Source organism: Perognathus longimembris, chromosome 8, assembly GCF_023159225.1.
Source record: "Perognathus longimembris pacificus isolate PPM17 chromosome 8, ASM2315922v1, whole genome shotgun sequence".
NCBI classification, from domain to species: domain Eukaryota; kingdom Metazoa; phylum Chordata; class Mammalia; order Rodentia; family Heteromyidae; genus Perognathus; species Perognathus longimembris.
Window position 1 is genome coordinate 6,561,809 of NC_063168.1, and position 13,485 is coordinate 6,575,293.

The window sequence follows — 13,485 nt, forward strand, 5'->3', positions numbered from 1 at the left end:
CAGCTATGGGTGCTGAAAAGATCCTGTCACTTCATCCAAAGGGATTTACTTGGTCAGAAGGAAAATTTAAATACAAAGCATGCAGCTAAGAAGCTGGTGAAAAGGATTATGAGCACACAAGAGCACATGTGTATACGACACTAATACATCTTTAGGAAATTTCAGATCCCCAAAGCCAGGATTACTGCCAGGGCCAGGGAGGTAGACCTGTGTGAGACCTTTACCACTGGAGTTATTATCTTTCAACTATTCAATTCAACTTTATAGGTCTTTTCTATGGAGGCAATTAAAAAACAAAAGTAAAAATAAAACCTCCCAGCCCTTCAGTGGAGAACTACCTCTCTCTCTCTCTCTTTCTCTCTCTCTCTCTCAAGTTTTCTCTTTCTCTCTTTTTAAACTGGTGGCCACCTGCATGCAAATCAATTGTGGCCCAATGTACACGGGCCAATTTTGTTGCCCACATCTAAATTTACCAATAAGATGCACCTGATTGTTGATGCTTAAAGCAAATCAAAGCAAGAGACATTTTAGGCTGACCAGTCTATCTGACCAGAAACTGAGAGGCACAACTGAAATAAGAAGAGAGGTCTCCAAATTATCCTGGCTACCTTTGCAAGATGGCCCAGGACAAAGTAGAAACTTCCCACTGTTCATCATGATGTAGATGAATGTTCCTAGGAAATTGAATGATGCGAGAAAGCTAGGGACAGAGTCATTTTATTTAAAGAGGAAGAAAAGAAACAAGGTTTAGAGGTAGCCACTCAAAGTTAAAATATGTGTATTTCCTATTATCATATGGCAAAATAGTCCTGTCCCCTCTACCATATCAACGAGTGGGTAGGCCAAAGATGACCCTTAAGTGGAACTCGTACAGCATCCAGTCAGGTCTGTTGGCTCCAGGAAGGTAGAGAATCACACAGGCAGCTAGCTTGATCCTTGCCACTAAGGCTGAATCTTGGCAACAGGACAGTGGAGGCCTTTTCATAAAAGTGTGGTGTTGCCTCAAGACATGAGACCAACCAAGAATTCTTAAGGGTATAAGATTCACAGAAGGCAACTGTACAGCAATGACAGAAGCAAAAGATGAAAGTTGTCACAAGAGAGATAGTCACAGCTGTAAGAATGTTTCCACTTTCACTAAAAAATAGAAGATTCAAAGGAAAATAGCTTTGCGTAGATTTTAGGAAAACTGGTGAAAATTTCCAGAAGCTATCGTGAAATACATTTGTAAAAAAAAGGAGCAAGCTCTTTGGAAGTGCAGCACACAAGTCGAAGAGTTGGCCTTTAGATGTCACTACAACCTCACTACTGCATTTCCAAAATTTCCAGGAAGACTCAGAATAGACTGACACCAGACCCCTGTGTGACACAGAGAGTTCTAGAAGCAGCTGTCTACTGCTCTCTAAACTTCTTCTCAGAGGCTATTAAGCCACAGTCCCAACCAAGATGACTAGGGGCCCAGCTTGTCTGGGCCGCAGCCCTAGGCCAGCCCCAAGCTGCCTTCTGCAGTTACCTTATTCACTGCACACCAGCCCTTGGCAAGGCTAGAACACAGCACATGCAAATGAGATCCCCCTCCTCCCCCTCAAGGGGGTAGGGACACCATGTCACTGCTTAATTTGTAGCCAGGAAGCGGATGCTTTCTCTTTATCTGACAGAACATGCTCTTTTAACAAGCACTGCTTATTTAGAAAAACAGCTTTGATTTTTTTTTTTTGGCTGTTTTTTCTAGTTTTGCTTTCCTCTTAGACAGATGAACTTCCTACAAAGATAGTATAGATAATAGAGAGATAATAGCCAGACATACAGGTAAATAGATATCCAGACAATACGTGTGTGTGTTTGTGTGTGTGTGTGTGTGTGTGTGTGTAGCACTTCAAGATTACTGTAAGTCCAAATGGGCAATGTCTCCTAAAAATTTACAGCAGTTTATTAGGAAAGCTAAGCTGACAGAAATTTAAACCCTTCGATCTTATTTTGCCTTTTTAATGTAAGCATTTCTTCTCCTGGCAAAGAAAAAATTGTGCTTTAAGGATCACCTTCCCTACCCCCCTGAAGGGTGGCAAATGCTGGCAATTTAGGAGCCGTGTAGCCAAGGAAGTCCAACAAATTATTAGACCAAAAAACGAACTCTGATAACTGGCATCCAATCTAAAATCTGGGAAAAACTAAGACAAATCAAATATCCAGTGAAAACATTACCAAATGCTGAACAACGCAACTGCCTATACATTTCTAATCAGTATTCATTTCCTGTTCCTAAAATAAACAGAAAACAGATTTCTCCATTTTCCCTAAAATCAATCTTTCACAGTATCTGTCAGTTCCTTTCTCCCAATTAGTATTCTACATTCATTTATTTTTGTTGTAAACTATTTTTTTTAACATACCTTGGCACAGGCGTTTCATTCAATACTTGTAAATGAAATGACAGGGCAACACTGTGTTTCTTAAGACCGCCAAACTTGTAACTTTGTTAATGAATTGAGATGAATCAAAGATACCTTATTAATTATTGCTCGCCTGCTAAGTTAAGCTTTGGCTTTTCACCTCACTGGGGTGAGGAACAAGATTGCCTTTGGCCATGTCCAAGGGGCTCATTAAGGTACCTCTGGGGAACAGGAAGAAATAGTTAGTGAAAGACCATGGTCAGTATCTCTCCCAGAAACCCAGCAGGGAAAGGAAGCCCTCATCACGGAGAACTAACAAGGCTGTATGTATTACACCTGTAATCAAACTGACCTGCAAATGCCTGGAGACCACTGTGCTGGCTTTGTGATTTGGGAAGTTATCTGAAAATGCTGAATTCAATCCATAATTGATGTGTGCACACAATTATAATCCTCTATATAGTTAAAAATGTTGCAGTTCCAAGCCTCAAGGAGTGGCAACCTTAACACGCATGGCAGAAACTAAGATATTTGATATAATAAAAGAGGAAACGATTTTGTTTCCTGCATTGGCAGCAGGAAGGTAATTGAATATATGCCTGGTTTTCTTAATGAGTGTAATTACATACAGCTTTTTGACAGCTACTAGACTCAAGTGTAGGCAATATTGTACAAAATATATTTCAAGTCTTTCACACTGCACATATTTCTAAATGCACACAATTTCTTTCCTACTGAAAGTGAAGAATACGCCTATGGCCTAGGTAAACTCTTAGGTAGGAACAGTCATTGGGGACAGAGACATGAATTCCTGCAAGTTTGGAAAGATTGGGGATAGGGAATTCTGTCAATGGACTCATATTTATAATCTACTTCATTCACTTATTCATTGTACAAAAAATATTAGTAAAATTTTCCAAAATGGCAGGTCCCCCAAGATGGATCAGTAATGAGGCTGCAGAGTCCATCAGGCTGAGATGCTAGATGCTCCACTGGGGTCAGTCAACATTGTTTATTGATTGCTCGCTGTGGACTCAATACTAGGGGAGGCCGACCTGCTTGTATAGCAGGGACTCGTATTGGATGTCAATGAAAAGGAAGCCGAGAAATGTCACCGTGCCTTTTGCCTGGGACTGTCACTCTACTAAATGTCCTTCTGAATGCGATGGGCCAAGCACATTGGCAAGATGACGACCTGGCTCTCTACACATTACTCTCTCTTTCTCTCTCCTGTGTGTGTGTGTGTGAGTGTGCACGTTTGAAAGAGAGAATCTCAAGCTTTATTTTTTTTTTTTCCCCTCAAGGTCTGTGAATAATTAAAAAAAAGTTCTGATTGAGTGTGATACTCAGGAAAATGGTGTTTTACTGCAAAGAGGACCTTAAATTTTCTGGTGTGTATTTATCTCAGTCTAGAATTGACTTCTGATTTTGAAGCATTCCTTGTCACTATGAGGAAGGGAGAAGAAGATTTACAACATAGAAATCAAGTTATCTTCCTGGTAAAGTATGTCTCGAAATTCATTTGGTTCAACTAAAAGTATGTATGTAGTTTGGAAGGTGAGCTTCAAAGTGAAAGCGAAGCCATTCCATTTAAATTACTAAGAATGCTAAAACAATACTATAGCTGATAAATGTCAAAATAATTTCAGATTTTTTTAAACAACTTCCTCTCCTTTAAAACGACTTGTCATTTGAAAGGAATACCTGCCTAAAATAGTCTGGGGGAGCAAAGTAGACAATGTCAAGCTTGAATGGGTAAGATAAGTTATATTTATGTAACAGAGAAACAAATTTATACATTTTTATCATTTTTATTTATTTGCAGAACCGAGTATTGAACCCAGGCCTTGAAGCTGCTAAACACGTGTTCTTCTGGTGAAAATCTCCACTAAGGTTTGTAGGTTATATTCAAAGTCTCAAGTTAGAACTCATATTTATTTTACAAGGTAGCTCAAAGTCAGGAAATTAGTGTGATTATTGTTTCCCCCCAAAATAGGATCAGTTATGGAATCTGAACATAAAGATATACCACCATGCTGAGGGAATGACTCTTAATGAAATTTGTGATAAACTTCATAAACCTTCGCCTTTCCCCAATGTGTCTGGCTGAATAAAATAATATCAAATAATAAGAGATTTGGAGTAAAAAACTATACCAAGATAAAACTTTCATACATACTAAAATAGGGAGTGAGTATGGTCCAGTTAATTTCTGACTAGCTCACAAGAAAGGAATGTGTGCTACTTCACAACTCACACGAAATGAAATCAAATTCTTGCTGCTTTTAGTGATAATTTTATTTATTGTTTTGTTAAGACACCTGAAGAGACTTGATCTGTATATATTTTCTAATGGTAACTATTAAGTACTGAAGTTCTTTAGAGAGCCATGAACATTCTCAATGCTAGGATTTGTTTTTACCCCCCCCCCCTTGTCCCCACACACACTCAAAAATCAATTTCACCCCCTTGGGGGCGATATTGTCCCTATTGTGAACACATAGCATATGCTAATTTTTAAATTCCAGACCAGACAGATAATGTTTTTTAAGTATCTCAGTCAATTTCCTCTTATCAATACATTGTTGCAAAGCAGTGAGCAAAGTTTTTCAGAGGTCTTTGAAGATTCTGGAAGATAAAGTGGCATTGTAAAAAGAAAGAGGGAGAGAGATCAACTGGCCGTGTTGGGGGGGGCGGGGAAGGGAGGGTCCTTTGCCATCTGTCTATCTGCTTGTTTCTTGGGAGCTATCAGGAGCTAACCCAGGAATTGCAGCAAGTGGGCGTGTTAGCATCCCAAAGGCCTTGTCCCCACCCAGGCCTTGGTAAGGACCCCACCTCTGCTCTCCAGCATTGTAGCAAGCCTAGCAGGTGTGTGTGTGTGTGAGAGAGAGAGAGGGAGGGAGAGGGAGAGAGACAGAGACAGACAGAGAGAGACAGAGACACAGAGAGAGAGAGAAGAGAGAGAGAGAGAGAGAGAGAGAGAGAGAGAGAGAGAGAGAGAGAGAGAGAGAGAGAGAGAGAGAGAGCTTTTGATGTTGCTAGCTCCTATTTGGCACCCAACTTTTTTCCCTTCCAAAAACCTCTTAGCAAACTTCAAAGGCCTTCCTTGCTTCTTGCCTTAATCCGGTGCACTGAGACCTCCAGTTCAAAGAACTTTCCTTAAACCCTCTTCTTAAACGGCAACCCAAACTTTTTTTTTTTTTTTCCCTCCTTTTCCTTTCCACAAAGTAGCAATTACAGCTAGGTTGCGTGGCGATTGGGCTCTGCCGATCCGCTCCTGCTATTAATTAATCTTACAAAGGGGGCTCATTTCCTGGCATTCAAATTGACAAGAGACCAGAGAACAGAAAACCCTTTCAAGCAGTTCCAGTTCCTGGATGGGGAGAGGTATCAGAGGAGAGAGCCCCACCGTAGTGAAGGTGGAGGGCACATTTGATACTCCCGGTCCTTTCTGCTGATTGAATGATTTTTTTTTTCCTGTTCACCAAGAGCTCTTTACTAATCTTTTACCTGTAAAGCTTTACACAGAAGGCGATGCAGCACAAGTGCAGCTACATTTTGTCGGCGGCAGTGCCCAGCTCAGCCCCGCAAAGCCTCATCTCCAGCCGAGTTACACTTCACTTTCAACAGAAAGTGCTCAGTTTACTCACACAGAAAAGCCCTTGGAAGAGGAGGGGGATGAAGAGAGAGAAGCAAGAAAGCCGCCTAACAGACAAGAGATTAAAGCTTTTTATTCAGTATCTCTTTCGTATTCAAATTGTGCTAAGGGCTCTGAGAAACTTAGAAGCCAGAGAGCTTGTTCAGGAGGGCTTCTAAAGTGTGTACATGGATTTCATGGGAATAGGAAAGAAGCTCCAGCCTGGGTAATGAAAGAAAGATAAGATGTCCTGTATAAAACAACCCGAGTGGTTCAATTACTTCAGCAAACCATCAAGGCATGCTTTGAAGATTTGAGAAAACACTGTTAAAATTTAACCAAAAAAAAGCCTCATGTTGCAGGTTTTGTACCAATAAGTGTTTGTATACTCTGAATTGCTTCATCTAGGTGTTCCCTGTGTGAATATTGTTTACTTCTTTGGTTTGGGGGTGGGGGGATAAAGAGGAAAATGTATTTTGATGCCAGCGATAGAATAAGAAGGTCCTTTATCAAAGAAGGAAGGAAGGAAGGAGAAAAACCACTCAAAATCACTTGGAGTGAGACATTCACAAAGCCAGGTGATTTTGATTAAAGAAAACAATACATGGGTGAATCAGACATCCCATCCCTGATGGCCGGTTTTAGCTTGCATTGGGTTGGCTGTGTTTTAACATACATTAAATGCACACAATAATATGTTGCCAGTGAAAGTTTTGTTAGGAAAACAGACATTTTTGCATACCTCTGTAGGGCATAGTTGCCTTTGTAAAATGAAAGCAAAAGATGCCATTCATGTATAGGATACAACTTTTTTTTTAAGTAGACTTATTAAATAGGGTTCAGGAAAACCACTAAATGCTTAGGACCTTAAAAATTCTTCAAACTTCAGTCACACTTAGGATATTCTCTTCAATTTGCAGTGTGGTAGAGTATTTGAAGCAAGTAGACAAATACCTTTTCAAACAACAGTCTCTGCCTTTTGTTTCACTAGATAGTCAACACCCAGTGATCTTACATGTACTGGGATATTGAATCAGTTCTGGAACCCATAAGCGTTTCTTTCTATCAACTTTTCCTCCCCTGGTGGTTTCCTGTGTGGATACTGCTGCTTCTATTCTCAGAAATCCAATTACTCCCCCCACCCCCCACAAAGGAAAGCTTTACAAATGTACACTATGTGTCTTAACATGTTCTACAAAACAAATGGAAAATAAACTGTAGGAGTGTTTTCTCTATGCTGTTCAAAAGATGAGTAGAGAAATTCTGATTTTTTGGATCAATTCTATTAAAATGTGAATTAAAATGATCTCAGAGCTTCTATCAAGTGTTTCTGTCTGCATACAATAAATCTTGCGCCACCAAAGTCAGTATTACAGACCTGAATTTGTTACTCAATTCTTAGTTGGGTAGGTATGAACAAATTCAACTTGCATGTTTTGCACAATTTAGACTGATTTTTAATACTTTCACCCAAAGTCTGTATGAACTAGAGTCTTTAAAATTGATCCACATTGAGTTTTTTGCCTTAAACAGAAAGAAAAAAAAAAGCACCTATTCTCCACAAAAACACAGCCACATTGATCACCAACTGTTAGCTTAAAAAATAAAGGTAGCAAATTTAATTTAACAAGGAAAACAGTAGCTTTATGATAAAGATATCCTTGAGTAATTGGAAACTTTGGAAACCAGGAAGTCACGGTGGCCCATGACCCGAGCTGCGTCTAACCCCCAGATGGAAGAGTCACAGGAACCAGGAGCAGGTGGAGGTCTGCAGGTGGCAGGGGCCACCAGGGTCTGCCCACCCATCCCAGTGCGGCTTAGCCTGAGATCAGATTGTAGCCTCACTGCTGTGATTGTGCGTTTCCCTTGGCCGAAACCTTGGCCTTCCCAAGTGGGCAGAGCAGGAGAGGATCCAAAGACAGATGCACAGGATGCTGGCTGGGCGGAGGGGTGGGGGGAGAGGGGGAAGGGGGGGGCAGGCAGGAACAATTAGCACCTTGTGTGGTGGAGGCTAGCTTCTGCAAAGAGCCACACAGTAGGGAGGGTCCACAGAGGCCTGTCTTCAAAGCCCTGCAAGTGTGGGCGTGGATCTGGAGAGCGGTGGTGTAAGAAGAGAGATGGCTGGATCAGGAAACAGAGGCAAAAAGGGAAGACACTGAGACCTAACAAAACATAAAAAAAAAAAAAATGGAGCAGAAGTAGAAGCACTGCCATGAGTTTTCTGGGTTTTCATTGCCCTGTTTATTTATGCTTGGCCTCCTCTCTGAGATGAACCCTAATATTGTTCTCTCTTCCGGACCCCATGATAATCTGAGGATCTCTCTCTCTCTCTCTCTTTCTCTCTCTCTCTCTCTTCCTATCTCTCTTTCACTCAATACAGAAAATAGCTATAGAGTTTAGATATATTCCTTTGAATGATGGTAATTAGCTACTAAGGAAAACATTAAGTAAAAAATATTGTGGGTTTTTTTTTTCCTATAACTACCACATGGTTGTAAGTCCGGTGAATTTTTCAGTACAAAATCTTCCTTGCAACTTTACTGAGTGGTCACAACTTACCCACAAAGGTGCACTGTTGTGAGTACATCCTGGGAATGTAGCCAAATGATGGGGGCCCAGGCCTGACAGGGTCTGGCCGTCTCCACAGTCAATATGAAGTGCAGTGTAAGAAAATGAAATCACTGCCATACTCGGTGTCCCATTCAGAGAGGACGAAAAGAAAAGAAATGACTGGGCTGTAATCCAGTACCGCGGTGGCCACTGAAGATAATAATCAGAAAGTAACTTGAGAAGCTACAGTAATATATTTCCCCACTGAGAATTAAGCTGTAATTAGATTGTACAGTGAATTAAGGAATTCACAGAATCTTGTGTGCAACCATAAAATGAAATCAATTTAAAAAAAATTAATTATCAAAGGTCCATCTTTTAGCTGACGTATTTAGGGGGAAAGACTGGGCTAGGGAACAAGAGGAGCTCCCAGACCCAGCATCTCTGCATGGTGAATTCTAAAAAGAAATTTTCTTCCCTTGCAACGAAACATAGCCAACACACTTCTTTTTTGTCCTGCTTAGTTTTCAGTGAAACTCTTCCTCACTGTCTCTTGCTTTCTTCTTGTTCTCTCCTTTTCCTTCTTCTATTACCTCCTTTCCTCCCTTCCTCCCTCCCTTTTTCCCTCCCTCCCTGTCTCAACCTCTCCCAAACTGTCTGCCTTACTCTTTGTTACACACACACACACACACACACACACAGTCACATATAAACACACATACACAGCACACAACATCTGGCAAAGAAGTTTCACAGTGCAGACCTTTTTTCTATTATTTTAATATTCTTTCTGTTTAGACTTCAATGTAATAAATCTGTCCATTAATTATCACTAGAACTAAAAGAACAGTGATATTTAGTATTTTGGCCTATAGGGCATTTTTTCCTACATATATTTAAGTATTTAAATTTACTGAAGAAATAAATAGTATCCAAAGTTCATTTATAAGTGAAGTATCTAACTTCATTGTTACATGAGTCTTCATTTGGTGTTAGTTTCAAGAGCTAAAATGGACACTAAACTTGGTCTTTTGGATTGTTAAAATATGAAAATCTGTTGTAGAGCAGAAATACGTATTTAGGGGTGGGCCGACACCTCAGTGGTAAAGTGCTGGCCTTCCATGGATACGCACTGCTCACAAGGAAATAATGCAGGCATAAATCAAGTCTATTATTATAAGTATAGTACAATGTCTCAGGACCTCCTAGATTAAGAAGATAAAAATTAAAAAATTAAGATAACAAAGTTTTCCCTGAAAGCAAAAATAAGTATATTTTGATCCTTTCTTAAATTAGCAGCTATTGCTATAATAAAACACCTGCACCTCCTCTGTTTCCCTTCTGTTTAGGTAGGATAACAAACTTCATGTAACAACATGGGAAGCAAAGAATCAAAGAGCACTAACAAAACAACACAAAACATCTTTGCAGGTAGCTTGAGATCTTCATTTACAGATGTGTGATTGGGTTCTTTGATAAGAAATCCTTAGCTTTTTAAATGAAAAAAAATATGAATATTCAAGTTTGTCCAAATAGGAGGATTTCTAATTTATTAATTACAAAGTGAACTGAAAGGGAGCCTAAGCCCATTGCATTTGTTTAAAGTTCTCAATCGATTCTACTTAAGTGTTGTACTTGTATGCTTCATGTATTGATGAATCTTGACTTGGCTTGATAACATCCTTCTGAGCTTGGAATAAATTTCGTTTTCATTGGGAAGTGTTGAAAAATCTTTAAGACCTAGCTGCCATTGTGTCCCCTAATATGAAAGCAGTCCTTCCCAAGGATAAAGCCCAAAGTAAACCTTCTTCAGTGAATTACAGTCGTAATGTGTGGACTACCAATGAGGAAAGTAAACTTGGTGTGACCCATTTTTGATGAAGTTCCTAGAACCCCTTTTACTACCCTTGTATGGTATATAGATCCTACAAACAGGGGCTTCTTTCTTTTTGGACCAGATTTCCCATGTTAAAGAAGATAGATTGCCCAGACTTTGAAATGCTGAATAACTATATGATGTATAAAATGTAGAGAGTCTGTGCATTCACATAGAAGTCTCTCTTTTAGCTAGTTTGGTTGATTAGTCCAGAGAGGCAGACACATATTTTTTTCTCCTTTCTCAGTAAGTCCATTGGTTGAAATGGTTTAAATTGCTTGCTCATGATGATGCTGACTTAAGACATAGTAGTAGGCAATCCCTAGATTGGCTAATGTTCTTAACAAATGTTTATATTTCTTGTCAAGGTACAGTTAGATTTTCAAGTAGAAGCATGTGGGGTTTTATTTCAAGCCATGGTTCTGTCTACCTAAGGTAATCCACAAAATAAACAGTATTTTGCTTCATTTCCATAAATGGAATCATGTTCTATTTCTTGTATTTGTAAGATTTCAGAGAGTACTTTTTAAACTAATTTTTCAAACTAATATGTTTTCTAAAAGAAAGGAAGTTATATACATGGGTGTACACAATTTTTTTGTGTGTGAAAATAGGTTCATTTCTCAGCTAATAGGCCAATTTCTCTGCTGAGATTTAGTACACATTCAGACAAATACGTTCAGAGATGATTTTTTTTCCAATAAGATAAGGTAGTAACTGAGCTTGAAGACCTATGTGATATCTAATTGTATATATCAAATATAAGAATAAAGTTTAATATATAGACATACCTATCCCTGATTTTGCCTCTTCCATGTATAGTACCTTTGTGAATGAAATTGGTTTATTAAAAAAAGTATTAGGATAAAATACAGGTCATAGGACTTTTGAGAAGGCCATTACAAGATAGCTTTTGACCTAAGTTGTTTTGGTTTGGTTTTGAGACAGAGGTGTCCTTGTACATACCAAGGCTAGTTATAAAGTTGTAATCCTCATGTTTCAGGTTCTCAAGGGCTGGGATTAGAAGCATGCACCACCAGGCTCAGCTTCCAGAAGTTCCTGAATATATATACATATATATATGTATATGTGTATATATATGTATATACATATGTGTATATATACACATGTATGTATATACATATGTGTATATATGTATATGTGTATATATGTATATATGTATATGTGTGTATATATGTATATATGTATATGTGTGTATATATGTATATATGTATATGTATATATATGTATATATATTCTTCTCTCAACAATCAATGAATTGGGTTTTGTTTTTTAATTTGAAGAAGAAATAAACAGCGTTTACTACCTTGGTAAATAAAATGCAGGCTAATACACCAGCAGTATTCATAATACATTATGTTGGAAATTAACTGTACAATTTGCAGCAGGGGGTGTGGGGAGGTAGAGGAGAATTGGGGAGGAGGGAAGGTGGGAGAAAGATGTGGGAGAACATAACACCATTGACAAGAAATGTACTCACTCTCTTACCTATGGAACTGTAACCCTCCTGTATATCATCTTGACAATAAAATTAAGTTAAAAAAGTATTAGATAGTCAGGCACTGATGCTACATGCATGTAATCCTAACTATTCACGAGGATGAATCTGAGTAGTGATATTTAAAGCCATCGATCTATCTGTATGTATATTGATATCTATACCTATTTATATCTGTCTATCTATCTATCTATCTATCTATCTATCTATCTATCTATCTGTCTGTCTGTCTATCTAACTATCTATTGCTTGTCCTAACTCTTAAACTAAGGACTTGGGGGCTTTCTCTGAGCCTTTTTGCTCAAGGCTGGTGCTCTACCACTTGAGTTATAGTTCCACTTTTGGCTTTTTGATGGTTGAGATTAGAGTCAGACAGACTTTCTTCCCCAGGCTAGCTTTGAATCAGGATCCTAAAATCTGAGCCTACGGAGTAGGGAGAATTACAGGCATGAGCCTCTGATACCCATCTAAAATGTGTTATATGTTTTTTAAAGTTTGAAAATTGTAGGATAAAATTGAATTAACCTTTCCTAACAGACTCGTCACTCAGTAAGAGTCACTTATATTTTCATGAGTTGTATTAGAAGAGAAAATTATAAAGTAGGGATTTTTTTAAGGCAAATCATGTATGCATCTCCACCATTATTTACCAAATGCAGACCTGCATGCACCAATGCTCAGGCTCCACTTTGAGTGGGATTCAGAGTTACTTTGGTTCTGGTTCTGGAGAAAGTTCATTTTGAGGGCTGGAAGGGTGCTGCAAGTGACAGAACACTTTCCTGAGAGTTCAAACCCCAGTATTGCAAAACAAAATAAAAGTCATTTTTTTAGACTGTTAAGAAGGGACATCTTTCCAATTGCTTGCAAAAGTAAACTGGCGATCTATATGTCACCTTTATAATAACAAGAAAATAATTTTCAAAAGTAAACTAGGGAAATAGCTTCAGTTGTACAATGAATTAGTAAGAAGTTTTACAATGAAAACCTTTACTGCTCGGTAGTGAGTAATGAGAATCCCTGCTCCTTACACACCTTCTGAACATACCAAATGTGTGTTGTGAGCTTGAAATTTGGGGGTGGTGGTCCAAAGGTCTTCTATTTTAACTTTTAGCCTTTACCTCTGAAATACTGGCGTGAATGCAAAGTCTTCAGTTCCTTTTCAATGGCACTGGAAATCTATCCATGGATTGAAAAGTCTCAACAGTTCTAAGAATAGGCTTTGGCAGCTTAATTAAGTTCAATTTAATAGTCAGTGAGAATTTGTCCTGTGGCAAAAGGGTACCAGAAAAGCATTGTTTTATGATAAAATCATGACTTTAATGCCACTACTTATTATTTGAAAAAAAAATTTTTAACATATAAATATTTGGGGAAAATGTCTGGCATTTCAGAAAGCTCTGATTTATACACTTGAATTCCTTTATAAAATTGTGCTAATTTCTCAACTTGCTGTGCGATAGAATTTAATTCCTAGTGATTGAATTTTTTTTCTTGTTTTCTGAGGAAACCCTGA